Genomic DNA, 17,569 nt, shown 5'->3' with positions numbered 1-17,569 from the left:
CCTTTAAAGTCCATGGAGGAGGGTTATGAGGGTAGGAATAGATTGGTAGAAGTTTATGGCTAGGACTTGAAAATGAGAAGTTGGTAGAACAGTGATCTGTAATTGGCAAAGAGGAACTGAGGAGTGGGGGGTCACACAAGAAATCATTTGCATTGGAGAGGTTGAGAAAGAAAGCCAGATTGTTAAAGGAACAATCAATGAAAACTTGAAGAATATAGGAGAGTTAACTCATTATTCTCAAGAGCTCAATGAAAGGTGCCATCAGAATGGTCTGGGTTAAGAGCAGAGTAGGCATGGATAATATTAAGCATTTGGCCAGAATGTGCCAAGGATGATAAATACAAATGACAAAGAGGAAGGAAATGTGCGAAAACTAGTGATCCTTGGCAAATTTGACTAAGTGGAGATTTTGCTGTTAGAGACACTTGCAAAACTAACCAATGCCAGGTGTCTAGATGAAGTGTAAGTTTGCTGGAGAGAGCCTCTGCACACTTCCCTTTATAGGACCTGAGGTTCTCACTGTGGAAATTAGCTGATGTAGTGCTCCAGTGAATGAGTTTATAGATATTCCCTTTCTGAGAATCAGCCCACCAGTATATATTAAATTTTGTAGTATTGATAGAAATGACTAGTTGTATGAAGACTTACAACCAGGAACTGAATTTGGTTCATCTCTTCATACCAATTCATCCCATACCCATAGTATCTGAGTTTCTCATTACACCTTTATCTATATGGTTCTACGTACACCATGTTCCTTCAGGATTTTACCCTTAACCCTCTCTTCCCCATCCAGATGATTTCCTTCTTCTTCTGTTATGTCTGAGTCCCTATCTACTTTAATAAAGAATCTTGCTTATGAAGTACATTATTCTTTAACATTCACACCTGCCATCCCTTTGAATAAATTTCTTTGATTTATTTCCTAATATTCCTATGTGTTTTCTAATGCTTCTTCCCTCATTTCACCCTCTGCTTTAAAACACATTTTGTTCAGGAGGTGTTTTCTCCCTCCTCACCTGCAGGTACTTTATTCAGGGCTGATACCCAGCTGAAGGGAGCCTGGATAGGAGGCGGGTTGCTACTCAGCTCCCTCAGGTGTGCCCCTTGGCTTGGGATTGTACCATCCACTAGTCCAGGGGGAGGGTTGCTTTTTCCTAATGTGCACAAAGGTGCTTTATGGACTAGCAGGGCCATGACTAGGCATTCCATAAAATCTGCTAGCACTGTTACATAGTATTTACCGAATAACAATAAGAAAAAGAATCATTAACCAGCAATGAGCACTTGGTAGATACTGGGTGTTGTGCTAAACCCAACAAGGATTATTTCATTTATATCTCAAAATAATCCTATGAAGTAGGTCTTGTAATTACAGATAATCTAGAGGAATGGACAAATACTAAGATCAAGTCAAATTCATCTGAAATACTCACTACCTTTGCAAAGTAAAATGATCTCCTTTAATAAAATTGGACAAAATCTTGAAATCAGTTAGAAGGTACTTGAGTTATTCTAGCTTTGAAAATTGTGTGTGAGTGTGTGTGTGTGTGTGTGTGTGTGTGAGAGAGAGAGAGAGAGAGAGAGAGAGAGAGAGATAAGAGAGAGAGATTTATCAGCAGAAAACTCTCCCACAGAGCTTGCTGCTACTTGGCAGGGGAGTTCTTTTTCCTGCTTATCTGTAGTTTGAGGTCATACATCTAATAATTCTGAGAGCTCTTAAGTATTATACTGTAGTTGAAAAATTGATTTGTTTCATTTGCAAATTGGCCAGTTTCTACATATGGTCTTTAATAACCACACCTGTTGTTACTTTCTATGTATTTGTTATTGTGGTAACCATACTTATATATTTTTCGTTGAATTGCAAGTTTTTTAAGAACAGTGATGATATATTTAAGCTCTGTAATAACTCACTGTGACTGGATGTATTGAAGTGCTCTGTGCATAGTGAGCATTTAATGCATATTGGCTAACACATACTCAGGTAAACCATACTATAAATACAGGTAGTCTTTCTTATTACTTGCAGTAGTGTTAAAGGCATAACGCTGGAAATTATTTTTATTGAAAAAATGATGTAGCTAGTAACCTATCTTGAGTTTGGGTTTTAACCAATTTTGTCATTTAGATCACTTGAAGACATTTCTTAGGCACCTGCTAAATCTTTGTTAATTAAAATAGGAATAATGGTTCTTGGAAGATCACTTCCAAATATTCAAATGCAAAAAATTGAACTCTTGTTAACAAAATAGATAATTATGAAAGTCAAGAAACTAAGACTAAAGCATTAAAATTTTCCGTATTAGTACAAATAACATCCTAAAAACAGTGGTTCTTAGCTTAATGTAAAGGCTAAATTTAGACCAGCCCACTATGATTAAATCATAAGAGATAATTATAATGGATAATATTTATGGAGTGCACACTATGTACCAAGCACTGTGATTAATACTATATGCCTTATCTCATTTAATTCTCAGAACAACCGTATGAATTAGGTGTTAAAATTACCCTTGTATCATAGATGAAGAAACTGAGGCTTAACAAGTTTAAATAAATAGCCATAGTAAGTGACAGAGGTGAGATTTGAATCCAGGTATTTGAACAGTAATTTTTTTTAATTATAGATGCTATAAAATGCATATTTATAAATATAGTTCTTTATTTAAGTGTTAGCTCATAATTCCTTTAAAATGTGGAGCTAATGAATTATTTCCAAAAGAAACCTGTTGGAAGATCCCTGCAATTTCACTAACAGGAAGATTTCAGTTACACGTGTGAATAATATTTCACTAAGGTATAACATTATTATAATTAGTGCAGTATTACGGGGATGCAGTCTAACTTTATGATATTAAAATAGGTTTTATTATATCAAGTTAAACATGGGAAATATTTATTTCATTTCAAATATGTTTTATAGGGGGAAATGTAGAAGCAGGACTTGGCTAAATAGGACCCATTAAAAATAATTTGAAAGAAATACTAACATCTTTTGCAATATTTTTGTCTTTGAAAATCCTTGAAAGATCCTCCATCTTTATTTCTAAGAGAGCCAGCAATTCTCTCCTGGCAAGTGACTCTCTGTAAAACATTACAGATTGGTAGTGAACAAGTAATATCCCTCCAATTCTAGGAGACTACTAATACAACTTCTAGGAAGGCAAGTTTTTAAGTCTGGATCCATAGCAATAGACACTGTAGAAATATATGGTAGCAGTCAGTCAGAGCTGTACCTGTTAAACTTCCTCTTAGCTTATTAGGAAGTAAAAAATCAGCTAAGCCACTATAAATGCTATGTGGTTATAGGAGCCTTCCAGATGGTACTTTACTTATCTCAGTAAATTTATTTCTCTCATGAAGCAAAGTGTTCCACTCCTAAAGAATATTTCGTGGTCTTACACGTATTCCGTTGTAATTCCCTAATTGCCTTTGTTTTATATCTTTACAAAAGTGACATTGTTTTTGATGCCATTTTTGCATTGACATAATGATTTATATTTGATGTTTGTTAACATTAATCAGTAAGAATATTACTGATTTTTTAAAGGTAAAAGCTAGGAATCAATTTTAGGTAAAAATTTTTAGAGGGTTAAACCATTCATTTTTATCTTGAAAGACTTTGGATCAGATATTGATATTATTAGGCTAGTGGTATTCAATCCTGGTTGTGTGTTAAAACCACTTGGGGAAGTTAAAAACAAATAAAACATACCAAAACCAAAAACAAAACAATCTACTCTGTTCTCATCTCATCCTAGGCATTAAGTATACATTTAGTACTGTCATGTTGCACAACTCTAGGGACACCATTCATGTTGTGTTCTTATATAAATGACACTCCAGGAGTGAATGGTGCCTCCTGGCGTTGGCTGCTGACTATGTAAGTAAGATAATGGCTTCAGTAATTACTGATACAGGAATAACAGGGTTACTATATAGGAATATACAATATGGCAGTTGCCCTGTGTACATTCCTCTTCAATTACAATGTACAGATGACTTCCTTGACAATCACTCTCTATTTAAAATAGGTCAGATGTATGTAATGGCGAGACTGAGAAAAGGTTGGTACCTTACAGTAGCAAGGATTCAAAATATCCCAAGAGAAATAATGGGAGCTGCATTGAAATGAAAATTTGCATGGGGTTTCAGAACTGAAAGAGTGAGGAAGGGTCAGGTACAGCAAAAGGGCTTATCTCTTTAAAGCAGAACAGGAAAATACCCGTGAAGAAAGAAATGCTTCATTAGCTATCATTAGAATAAAAAATACGTGGTACAACTATGGAGCCTCTTTCTAACATGACAAACACATATTGCTAACTGTGCTTAGGTTCTTTACATTTGAATTAGTCTTCAGTGATGTCAAATCACTAGGCTCCAACCAGAGTTTGATTTCAAACCTGTTTATGAGGCTAAGAGGAAATGTGGCTTTAGGCTCTCTACACACCATTGTATATCCTTTATTGTGGTGAATATCAAAACAGCAGTTAATTATAGTAATACCATTTCTGTTCTTCACTTCATTATCTCTGTCTTGCACTATTATTTTCTGTTGCTACTGGCTATACAGCATCAGGCCTGGCACCAGTGAAGTGTGAACACAATGCCAGCACTGCATTCAGCACAAGAATAGAAAGGCAGATGGCAGATTTTACTATTTATAGTTGGAGCCAATTTGCCTGAGGTGAGCCCTGCTGAAATGGTTCTTATCAAGAATGTTTTCATTTATTAAAGGTATAAGGAAATGAAAGCCAAATAAAAAGCCTCAGTCCCCAGGACTCTGAGAGTAAAACTCTTGCTATAGATTGGAAAGCAATTCTAAGTATTGATTAGACATTTATGAACTGGAAAATTATATATTTTTCTCCCTATTCTCAAAATAAAGTCTTCAGGTCAGCAGCATGCTTCATGGCAGAACTTGAAGAATTTATTTTTCAGTGAAGTTATGTTGCCATAGCAACTTGATGCAGAGTGAATTTTAATTATTAAGAATAAAATAGGTTTATGATAAGAACTAATTATTTAATACCATCAAATATTTAAACTATGGCTGCCTTTTATTTTCTCAATAATCATTTCTTGACTACCACAGAATAAAACACAAAATAACTGCTTCACATTTGATTCTTTATATTTTTTTAAAGATTGATTGTTTAAAACTCTGATAAATATTTTATATTATCAGCACGTTGAAAGAAGTTTTGTATTCAAAATTAAAATAGTATGTGAATTATCTAGGCTTTCTTATCTTCGAGGCACCTGATTTAAAAACTGTTTTATTATCAAGAACATAATGTGTTGATAACTAAAACAACCTATTAAACAACTTAGAATTTAGGTGGCCCAGATAATCTGAAATATAGCAGTGAGCTAATGATAGTGGCAAATAAAATTTATATTCCACAGAAAATAAAGAATTTTTATTATAGGCCGAAGAAATTAATTTGATTCTATCATAAAAGAAAAATATTTCGAGTGGATGTATTGGAATTTAGCAGATTATTTAGTCATATTCTAAATTAGGCCGAAACGTCTATCCATTTTAAATCATGGAAAAATATTTGTCATGTGAGTTTTATTGGTTTTATTTAGATGAAATAACCGCTTGATTTAAAATTTTCACTTTCCTCTGGCTTGTGCTGAGAAAGAAGGAGCTTATGGGAAGCTAGGTTTGGAAAGGGAAAACTACAATCTAAATTTAATTTCTTGCTTTGTGAATTTTCTATTCATTATTGAAATATAGTTAAATAAATAAATAAAAAGGGCTTCTGCTTAGATGTGACAGATAAAACACATGCTGATAGCTCAGGTCTTTCCCAAAGCCCCTCTAAAAGGAAACTAAAGGGGCTTTAAAATAAATAAACTCACAAAGGCAAAGAAAATGGGAGATGAGATAAGTTATAAAATTTGGAAAAGCCAGATGCATGAGTGCTAACTTAGCAGACCTGAGAAAGCTCAGTTATAAGTTGGCAGAGGGGAAAACTGAGAAAACTGCTTTACATACCACGATCTCATACTACTCAGGATTGAAAACACTGGGTACCTCTGGAAGTGGAAGTTAAAATGGGGTTAAAAACAGGAGAACTGATTTTAAAATCTATTTAAAAAGCAGTTGCTTTCCAAGATCCCATCCTCCTCACCTCCTCACCTCCTCAATGTAGCTGGGCTACAGTGCCTGTCTTAACGTGGCAGAAGTCTAAAGGCATATTTTCTGTAAAGGATAAAATAAGGGTACCAGGACTAAGAATACCACAAAACAGTAAAAGGCAGAAGGCAGATGGGTACTCTGTTGAAGTCAGGGATAGTAAATGAAATTTTTGCGTGTTGAATATTGAGACTTCCAGTCTTTGTCAGCTCACAGGATGTAGGTAATCAGGCATATACTGCCAAGGCAAGAGATTGGAAGAGTTTTCTCTAGTGAATGTAAGAAGTCCAAGAAGGAAAGACTTACAGATCCTTTGGAGGTTCCCCAAAGACATGGCTTAGTCAGATCATCCTTCAGTGAGTACCACTGTCAGCAAGCCCCATCCATTCTATTGACCTTCCACTCAGCTCTTCAGTGCCCTACTCTTCCCCCCTCCACCGCTGCCACAAGCATTATTGAGCTATAGTTGACATATAACATTATGTAAATTTAAGGTGTACAGTGTGATGATTTGATACACATATTCATTGTGATATGATTACCACAGTAAGGTTAGTTAACACGTCCATCACATCACACTATTACCTTTTTTTTTTTAATGGTGAAAAAATTTAAGATTTCTCTCTTAGCAGCCTTCAAGTATATAATACAGTACTGTTAACTGTAGTCACCATACTGTATACATTAAATCTCCAGAACTTATCTGTCTTCTACAGTAAATGGAAGTTTATACCCTTTGACCAATATCTCTCCATTTTCCCCATCTCCCAGCCCCTGGCAAACACCATTCCACCCTCTGCTTTTATGAGTTTGACTTTTTTAGATTCTGCATATAAGTGAAGTCATACAGTATTTGTCGTTCTTGTTCTGACCTATTTTACTTAGCATAATGGCCTCAAGATCCATTCATGTTGTCTCAAATGACAGGATTGCTATACTATTCCATTGTATATGTATTTGTGTGTGTGTGTATCAATCTTCTTTATCCATTCATCCATCAGTGGACACTTAGGTTGATTCTATGACTTGGTTATTGTGAATAATGCTTCAGTAATGCTGCAGTGAATATGGGAGTGCAGATATCTCTTCAAGATAATAATTTTGTTTTCTTCAGACATATACAGAAGTGGAATTGCTGGATCATATGGTAGTTCTATTTTAAAATTTTTTTTGAGGAACCTCCATACTGTTTTCCATGGTGGCTGTACCAATTTACATTCCCACCAACCAGTGCACAAGGGTTCTCTTTTCTCCACATTCTTGCCAACCCTTATCTCTTTACTTTTTGATAATAGTCATTCTAATAAGTGATATCTCATTCTTTAATTTTGATGGTGGTTTAGATTTGTATTTCCTTGATGATTAGTGATGTTGAGCACCTTTTCATATCCATATTGGCCATTTTTATGTCTTCTTTGGAAAAATGTCTACTCAGGCCCTCTGTCCATTTTTTAAATGGATCATTTGGGTTTTTTGCCATCTGTATGTCTTCTTTGGAAAATGTCTATTCAGTTCCTCTTCCCTGGTTAGTTGTTTTTTTGTTGTTGAGTTGTGTAAGTTCCTTATATATTTTGGATATTAACCACTCATCAGATACGTATTTTGCAGATATTTTCTCCCATTCTTTAGGGTGCCTTTTCATGTTGTTGATTTTTTCTTTTGCTATGCAAAAGCTTCAGTTTGATGTAGTCGTGCTTGTTTATTTATTTATTTATTTATTTGTTTGTTACTTGTGTTCTTGGTGTCATATCCAAAAAAATTGGCAAGACCAATGTCAAAGGGCTTTTTACCACTGTGTTTTCTTCTAGGAGTTTTGTGGCTTCAGGTCTTACATTTAAGTCTTTAATCCATTTTGACTTAGTTTTTGTGCATGGTGTACGATAGGGGGTCCAATTTCATTTTTTTGCATGTGGACATCCAGTTTTTCTAACATCATTTATTGAAGAGACTGTCTTTTCCCCACTGAGTATTCTTGGATCCCTTAGCAAATATTAGTTGACTGTATGTTCATGGGTTTATTTCTCACTCTGAATTCTGTTCCATTGGTATGTGTGTCTATTTTTATGATAGTACTGTACTGTTTTAATTACTATAGCTTTGTAATATAGTTTGAAATCAAGAAGTGTGATGCCCCCAGTTTTTGTTTGTTTGTTTTTTCAAGATTGGCTTGTCTATTTGAAGTCTTTTGTGGTTCCATACAAATTTTAGGATTTTTTTTTCTATTTTTATGAAAAATGCAATTGGAATTTTCATAGGAATTACATTGAATGACTTTGAGTAGTATGGACATTTTAACAACAATATTAATTTTTCTGATCCATGGACATGGAATATTTTTTCAGTTATGTGTCTTCTTCAGTTCCTTTCATCAATGTTTTGTAGTTTTCAGTGTACAGACCTTTCACCTCCGAACGATTTTATTGTTTTGAGCAATGGTAAATGGGATTGTTTTCTTTATTTCTTTTTCAGATAGTTCATTGTTAGCATATATTCAACTGATTTTTGTATATCAATTTTGTATCCTGAAACCACTGAATTTGTTTAGTAATTCTAACAGTTTTTTGGTGAATTTTTAAGGATTTTCTATATATAGGATCACATCATCTGCAAACAGAGACACTTTTACTTCTTTCTTTCTAATTTGAATGCTTTTTTTTTTTTTTTTCTTGCTGAATTGCTCAGTTAGGACTTTTAGTACTGTGTTGAATAGGACTGTTGAGGCTGGATACCCTTGTCTTGTTCCTGATCTTAAAGGAAGAAATTTCAGCTTTTCACTATTGATATGATTTTAGCTGTGGGCTTGTCACATATGGCCTTTATTATGTTGAGGCCTTTATTATGAGGTATGTATACAGTTTGTTGAGAGTTTTTATCATGAAAGGATGTTGAATTTTTCAAATGCTTTTTCTGCATCTATTAAGGGATCATGTGATTTTTCTTTTTATTCTATTAACATGGTGTATCACATTGACTTGTGTATGTTTCTCAGACCTTTTCTATGGAAATACCTGTTTGTCACTTCTTGTTCCCTCTTCTGGTGGAATTCTTAAGCTTGTATGACTTCTCTTGATCCTACAAAGCTGTGCTGGGTGCTAGCAATCTCCTGTTTGCTTACTTTCCCTAGAGTAGTGCTGAACATGTGAGTCTGTGTGGTTTCTCCTAATACTGTAGAGGTGGACCAGTTTTCTTCATGTGCACACTAGCAGCCTGCGTAGGTTTACTCTTGCTGCATCGGGGTTGTGTGTGGAGAGCTGTCCACGAGGTGGGAATGTGTGTGGATGAGGTGCACAGAGCATTGGAGGTGCCAACCGGGGACCAGTTGATGGGATCCTCAGGTGAGGCATCCACAGCGGCTCATGGACAGGCTTCCTAATAGAGTCCGTGATGCATTTGTAGGACCTACATTCTTTAATGCCCTCTGAGAGCCTCAGTTGCTGTTCTAGCTGTTTCCCACTCCCCCCTCATGCAGCACATCTCAGTGTTATGGATGAGGCAAGAAAGAAGTGGGTCTTTTTGGCACTGTCCTGCACAGCTGGAGAAGCCAGTGCCCTACTGTTAAATATCATTAGGCATTAGAAGGATGCATTTGACATTAAAAAAAAGAAAAAAAAAAGACCAAAACAAACAGATAAAAAGCTACTTGGAGAACATGGAGAATGTGCAGGGAGAAGAAAAAACATAAAAAATAGAATAAACTAAAATTAATATCTTGAGAGATAAGAGACAAACAAAAGCAGTATATTTATACATGCACATATGTGTTCCTGTAAGTAGGAACATTCAGGGAATTAAAATGAGCAAGGGAAATTTAAAAAAAATTTTTTTGAGCAAAAATTAAAAAAAAATTATTATATAACAGGTTAGAAAATGAAGTTGAGGAAGTCCCCCAGCAAATATACACAAATAAAGAGAGGTAGAAAATAGAATAGATAATTTAATAAAATTAGATCGTAACATTAAAAATAAAACTTACCACAGGCAACAACGCGAGTGAATCTGAAAATGCAACTATGGGGCGAAAGAAACCAGTCACAAATATATAGTGCATGTGTCCATTTATATGAATTTCGAGAATAATCAGAACTATGGTCATGGGTCAGAATAGTGGCTACCAGTCAGGGGTGGGTATCATACAGCAGCGGTCCCCAGCCTTTGTGGCACCAGGGACCGGTTTCGTGGAGGGCAATTTTTCCACGGACCCGGGAGGCTGGGAGGATAATGGTTTCAGGATGATTCAAGCATATTACATTTACTTGCACTTTATTTCTGTTATTATTACATTGTAATATATAATGAAATAATTTTACAACTAACCATAATGCAGAATCAATGGGAGCCCTGAGCTTGTTTTCCTTCAAGTAGATGGTCCCATCTGGGGGTGATGGGAGACAGTGACACCTGAAGTGTGTTGCTTACGTCCAGTCTACTCTGTAATCTCGTTTTGGTGGCCGTCACTGCAGAAAACCCTGCTTCACAAAGATAGGATGTTGGAAATGGAAGCAGGCTTTTCAGTGCTTTTGTGGCAATCTCAGGGTATTCCGCCTTGACTTTAATCCAGAACACATGGAGATTTGAAGTTGTCTCAAACATACTTTTAAGGCCACCATCATTTGCGATCTCAAGCAGTTGATTCTCTTCTAGCACAGACAATGTCGATTCACCTGGCTTATTCACAAATGGGTCGCAGATCCATTCCTTCCCAGTTCGGGGATCTTTTGTAGTTGGGAAGTAATGCTCAAACTCTTTTGAAAGCTGAGATAGGTGATCATACAACAGCTGGGAGGAAGAAGGCCCTGGCTCAGTCTCTTTCAAAATTTCTGCTAATGTTTGAAACATGTCAAAAATCCCAGTGTTCCCTCATCTCCCCCATAATTCCAGTTTGGCTTTGAATGCAGCCACTTTATCTGCCGACTTGAACACAGTTGTCATTCTCCCCTGAAGTGACAGATTGAGTTCGTTGAGCAGGTTGAATGTGTCACACAAGTAAGCAAGTTCTGTGATCCATTCTGTGTCACTGAAATGTGCTGCTGCCAGTGGTGACTGTTTTTCTAAAAGAAATCTCTGGAGCGGCTCTTGTAACTCAAAAACTCTGGCCAGTGATATACCTTTAGAAGCCATCTCACTTCTGTGTATAAGAGAAGACATGTGTGCCCTATGTCCATCTCCTCACAGAGCTGCGTGAACAGACGTGAGTTAAGGGCATGTACTTTAATGTGGTTGATAATTTTAATCACATCCTACAAAACGTTGCTAAGTTCAGCATTTCTCTATGGATGACACAGTGCGTAGACTCACATTCAGAAGCGACCTCTTTGACCTGAGTAGTAAAACCAGGAAGCTGTCCAGTCATGGCAGCCGCTCTGTCTGTGCATATACCGAGACAAAATGACCAAATCAGTTTTCCTGATATGTAATCATTCAAAGACTTGAACAGTTCTGCAGCTGTGGTGTTGGCTGGCAGCAAAAGTGCACATAACAGGGACTTCCCTGGTGGCATAGTGGTTAAGAATCTGCCTGCCAATGCAGGGGACACAGGTTCGAGCCCTGGTCCGGGAAGATCCCACATGCTACAGAGCAGCTAAGCCCATGTGCCACAACTACTGAGCCTGTGCTCTAGAGCCTGTGTGCTACAACTACTGAGCCCACGTCCCACAACTGCTGAAGCCCGTACGCCTGGAGCCTGTGCTCAGCAACAAGAGAAACCACCACAATGAAAAGCCCGCACACTGCAATGAAGAGTAGCCCCCACTTGCCAGAACTAGAAAAAGCCCATGTGCAGCAACGAAGATACAACACAGCCAAAAATAAAAAAGTACACATAATATATCCTCATGTACATCCTCCTGAAAAGTATATTGCACAAAAACAAGCACTGTTGCCTTGTTGTCAACATCAATAGACTTGTCAACTTGGATTGCATACCATGGTGACTCATTAATCCTGACAATTGTGCCTCAGTATCCTCTGCTATTTCAATTCTTCTAGTTATGGTGCTAGCCGAAAGAGGAACACGTGCCACCTTTTGAACTGCAGCTTCTCCTAAAAGTTCATGACAAATGTTCTTAGCAGCAGGCAGGATCAACTCTTTACCAGTAGAAGAAGCCGTAGTAAGGGGCTTCTTGGCTTTAGCAATGTGGTTAGCCACTAAGAATGATGCCCTCCTTGAAGACACATTTGATGAAGTGGTGGCCTTCAATAATTGCTTCTGTTCTTCGTGTTCATATTATTTTCTTTTGAAAAACTCCAAAGCTTGTCCTTTAATACAGGGTGCTTGGTCTCCATGTGGCGAAGCACTTTTGAACGTTTCATGGCTTCATTGGATAGCCGGTCGCCATATATTATACAAAGTGGGCTTGGAGAATGTGAATCACCTGTTGCAGTGAACCTGTAATTTAAGTAGGACTCTTGATATTTTCTTTTAAATGCACTTTCTTTTTGTTGGCAGTCTTAGAGTCTTCTGCTGTCTCATCATTGGGTCTTTCCCTCTTTTCAAAGAAGCTCTCCAGCAACGTTTGTTTTTCACTCATTTTGGCTAGGGTTAGCTTGTGGGCTTACCAAAACTGTGACTGAAACAAGTGTGCAGTGTGGGAAAGAGGCATGGATGAAAGTGGTAAATAAAATAATGGGCGGGCCACACACGGACTAAAATAAGTGTCAGATTCTGACGTAAAGCCTGCCACCAGATACAGCTGTACAACTGAAAGACATCAACTCACTTGCCACTATATAGCCTGCCACCAGATGCAGCTTAATTGTCACTTGCCACTCACTGATAGGGTTTTGATATGACTCTGCAAGCAATTGATTTATTATGGTCTCTGTGCAGTCAGACCTCTCTGCTATTGATCATCTGTATTTGCAGCCGCTCCCCAGTACTAGCATCACCGCCTCAGCTCCACCTCAGATCATCAGACATTAGATTCTCATAAGGAGCATGCAACCTAGAACCCTCACATGCACAGTTCACAATAGGGTTTGCGCTCCTATGAAAATCTAATGCCGCCACTGATCTGACAGGAGGTGGAGCTTAGGTGGTAATGCAAGCAATGAGGAGTGGCTGTAAATACAGATGAAGCTTAGCTTGCTCATCCGCTGCTCACCTCCTGCTTTGTGCACCGGTTCCTAACAGGCCACGCACCAGGGGTTGGGGACCCTTGTAATACCGTATGGTGTATTGATATGAATGTGTCTCTCTAGGTTTTATACCTTGGATGTAAATGTAAAATGTAAAATTTTTTTGACTTGTATGCCTTTCTGTACTTTGTTTTATGTACCTTACTGTGTAAGTTAACTCCATTAAAAAATAGAGGAAAAATATTAGCTAGTCTAAGAGGCCCAAGACTTGAACGGTAAGAGTTCTAGGAGATAAAAATGGAGAGCAGGACATAAAAGAAGTAATTCAAGGACATTTTCAAGAGTTTCCAGAATGATAGGGCACACCAAATATCCAGCATATTGGATAAAAAGGTGGAAGAAGACAATGGGACAACACCTTCAAATATGTGAGGGATAATTAATTTCAACCTAGGATTCTATACCCAGCAAAAATGAACAAATATGAACATAGATTAATGACATTTTAAGATGTGCTAAGTCTCCATTCATCCTTTCTCAAGAAGCTACTGTGAAATGTTCATGAAAGGTAAGAGCGAAAATAAAGAGAAACATAAGATATAGCAGGTAGAAGGTCTACCATGAAAGAGAGGTACAGAGAACCCTCCAGATGAGGGAAAGGAAAATTTGAACCTGATAGCTGAATAGAAAGCCTATTGAACAACCAGTTCAAATCAGAATTCAGAAGGATCTGGGGAGATTTTTTTTTTCAAGAAGATGAAGTTGATAAAATATTGAGAGTATTTGTATCTATTGAGAAGAGATTTACAAAATTAGGGGAGAGTTTTGGGTATGTAGAAAACTAAGAAACAGGACAACTGTGAACCCTGAGGTGGGCGAAACAATGTGGAAAAGGAAAAAGAAAAATAATAGTAGTGTATTATATGGATCAGCTGTGAATAGCTTATGTAAGTACATAACTAATAATAGAAATGTCTCATGCAGATAGTACACTATGAAAACAGCAAAAAGGGGTGAATCCCAAATAATCCTCAACATGGATACCAAAAACATAATGTGGAGTGAGAAAAGCAAATTTAGGAATACATGCCACTTGATACCATTTACATCGAGTGTTGGTATAAGATATTTCTAAAAACTCATAAAAAACTGTAGAGAATCATGTGCTAAATATCCATATATCCACAACTGAGCTTAAGATGTAAATGTTACAAATGAAATGGAAGTCCCCTGTGTACTCCTCTCTGGTATCATCCCTCTTCCTCTTTGCCTAAAGGTAACCACTATTTAGATGTTTGCATTTATCATTCCTATGTATATCTTTATTACTATATCTATCCCTAAACAGTATTTAGCAAGTTGAATGTTTTTAAACTTTGTGTAAATGGTGGTATACTGTATGTATTCTTCTGCAGTTTGTTGTTTCTTCGCTGTACACTAATAAACTATTGTGGTATATCATATAATGGCTACAACAATTAAACTAGAACTAAATAAAACAGATGTCAAAGATAATGTGAGGAGCTTTCCTTTATCATGAGAGTTTTTCAGTATTCTAACTTGTTGCATTACATTTTATGTAAATGTTCTGTTTCTAAAACTTAATTTTTGATTGAGTTAAACATAATGAATTTCATTAGCTCCAAGTCATATTAGTTCACTAATGCCTTAGAAATTTTCAAAGGTACCATGTTTTCTACTCAGTAGCTTATTACCAGAGAGTTTCTAACAAACTAGTATAATTTGAGTCATTGAGGGTCATGCTCGCAACTATAGTAAGAAAGCTGAAAGAAGGTATAGTTTGTATCTCCCCCTTTTTTTTTTAAGGAGAAAAATTACAAACCTTTATTTCCAGTTTAATTTGATACCATCAATGTTATGGACTATATGTGTCCCCCCAAGATTCATATGTTGCAACCCCAACCTTCCAATAGGATGGTAGTAGGAGGTAGGGTCTTTAGGAGGTAATTAGGTCATGAGAGTGCCACACCTATGATGAGATTAGTGTCCTTATAGAAAGAGGAAGAGATCTAGCCTCTCTCCTTTATGTGAGGGTACAATAAGACAGCCATCTGCAAACCAGGAAGAGAGCCTTTATCAGAACCAAACCATGCTGGTACCCTAATCTTGGACTCTGACCTCTAGAACTGTAAGAAATAAATATTTGTTGTTTAAGCCGCTAGGTTTATGGTAATTTGTTACAATAGCCCAAACTAAGACAACAAGGTGAACTATTGTTTAGAGTTCTCTGTTGCATTTAAGACAACTTACCTGCATTTTTTATGTGTAGATGTAAGTGGTTTTCTCGTTTGAAATGTTATCAGTCAAAATATTATAGGGCTTCCCTGGTGGCGCAGTGGTTGAGAGTCCGCCTGCTGATGCAGGGGACACGGGTTCGTGCCCCGGTCCGGGAAGATCCCACATGCCGCAGAGCGGCTGGGCCCGTGAGCCATGGCCGCTGAGCCTGTGCGTCTGGAGCCTGTGCTCCGCAACGGGAGAGGCCACAACAATGAGAGGCCCGCGTACCGAAAAAAAAAAAAAAAATTATATAACTATGCAGGTTAAAAAGAATTTATCTTATTTCGTAAAAGGAATAAAAATACGGATCTTAAGGACTAAAGCAAACCTTTTGGAAGGATGATGGAGAAAGGGAGCAGAAATAAACCTTAGATTATTTCTTTCAGAAGTTTCTGAGCTGTGAATTTGGTCATTTCTCTTATAGGTGCTCTTAGGAAATGCCCCAAGAAATAACTAGGAATCATTTAACTGGAAGAAAGGAGAGGGTCTCTCTAAAGCAGTATTCTCAAAGCTTGGTGAGCTCATTAAAGCACAGATTGCTGGGCTGCACCCCCAGAATTTCTTATTCAATTGGTATAGGGCCTAAGATTTTGCATTTTATACTAAGTTCCCAGGTGATGCTGCTCGGGAGCTCAGCTGAGCTGGTAAGAGAGTGCCCTGAGCTGCCAAGCGTTGGAGTAGCAATTAAAGCAACAAGCCAAAGATGAAAGAGTTAAGCCTTAATCGCTTATTGCTATGGTATAAGCAAGAGCCTAAAAATGGAGGAAATGCTGACTCCCCTTTTCCGTTTTCCATCTTCCCCCATGGAAGGGCACACTGGTTGAGGATCAGGTCGATAAGCACAGATATGCAGGTTGTCTCACTGTTGAGGGACCCCTGAACAAAAGGCCCCAGATGGACTCTTCAGTGCTGATGTTGTTGGCTAGGGAACCACACCTTGAAAACCACTGATCTAAATTCTAAAGTAAAGCAGTGCTTTTCATCTGCCACTCATCAGCTCATGCCTATTTGAGATATTCATCACATTGAATTGTCTCATTTTCAAAATAATACTCATGCATCATTTTAAAACAGCTTTCAACCATCTGTTGACTAGTAAATATTAGCCTTGTTACTAAGTAATAATATGAAATGTTTGTAGTATGATTAAATGCTAAACCTTATTGTACTTTATATTATATATAAACTGCCACGGTTGAAAATTAAAGTGGCTTGAATTCCAGTTTGTAAAGCCATAGTCCTCTGCCTTAAATACAGTTTTTTGTATTGTAACAAATAGCGTAGTGTTTAAGAGTTAAGGATCTGAAGCCAGATTGCCTGCGTTTCTCGCAGCTTTGCCTCTCTCTAGCTCTGTGAGTTTGGACAAGTTATTTACCCTCATTGAGTTTCAGTTTCTTCATCTATAAAATGGGAGTAATCATAGCACCTACCTCATAGGGTTGTTGTGAGGATTATTACACGTAAAGTGTAAAGAACAGCACCTGGCTCCTGGTAAACACACAAGCAACATTAACAGCCATTATTATTATCATCATCAATCTCTTTCCCCTGGGAGGACGTTTATGTCACATTATTTTATTTCCTAAAAAATGAATCGTTTGCCATAAACACGTACTTCCTTACTTTTTTTTTTTCAAACAGCTGCTAGCTGTACTTAGGTGAACTATAGATAATATGTAGCCTTTTGCAGTATTGTGTCTTATTGCAGGACACAAATTTGGGTCTTTAATTAAAAGGTAAAGTATTAACTCTAAGTGTATTGGCTCTTTAGATTTGAAAGTGAGTGGTGGTTTTTATTACAGTTTGTTTCAAGGTATGTATGCCATATTGTATCTTTTATTCTCTTAATCCTCTAGGGAAAAATAATTTTTTTTTTTTGGTGGTACGCAGGCCTCTCACTGTTGTGGCCTCTTCCGTTGTGGAGCACAGGCTCCAGACGCGCAGGCTCAGCGGCCATAGCTCAAGGGCCTAGCCACTCCGCGGCATGTGGGATCTTCCCGGACCAGGGCACAAACCCGTGTCCCCTGCATTGGCAGGCGGACTCTC

At 37.4% G+C, this 17,569-nt stretch overlaps 1 protein-coding gene across 3 annotated transcripts in view; it reads left to right on the top strand.

Annotated features, from left to right (window-relative positions):
- RABGAP1L (RAB GTPase activating protein 1 like) overlaps positions 1-17,569 on the top strand; it is a 686,895-nt gene that overhangs the window by 292,180 nt on the left and 377,146 nt on the right. The window lies entirely within an intron of this gene.

Source organism: Globicephala melas, chromosome 1, assembly GCF_963455315.2.
Source record: "Globicephala melas chromosome 1, mGloMel1.2, whole genome shotgun sequence".
Lineage (NCBI taxonomy): Eukaryota > Metazoa > Chordata > Mammalia > Artiodactyla > Delphinidae > Globicephala > Globicephala melas.
This window is presented reverse-complemented; position numbering and strand designations above follow the sequence as displayed.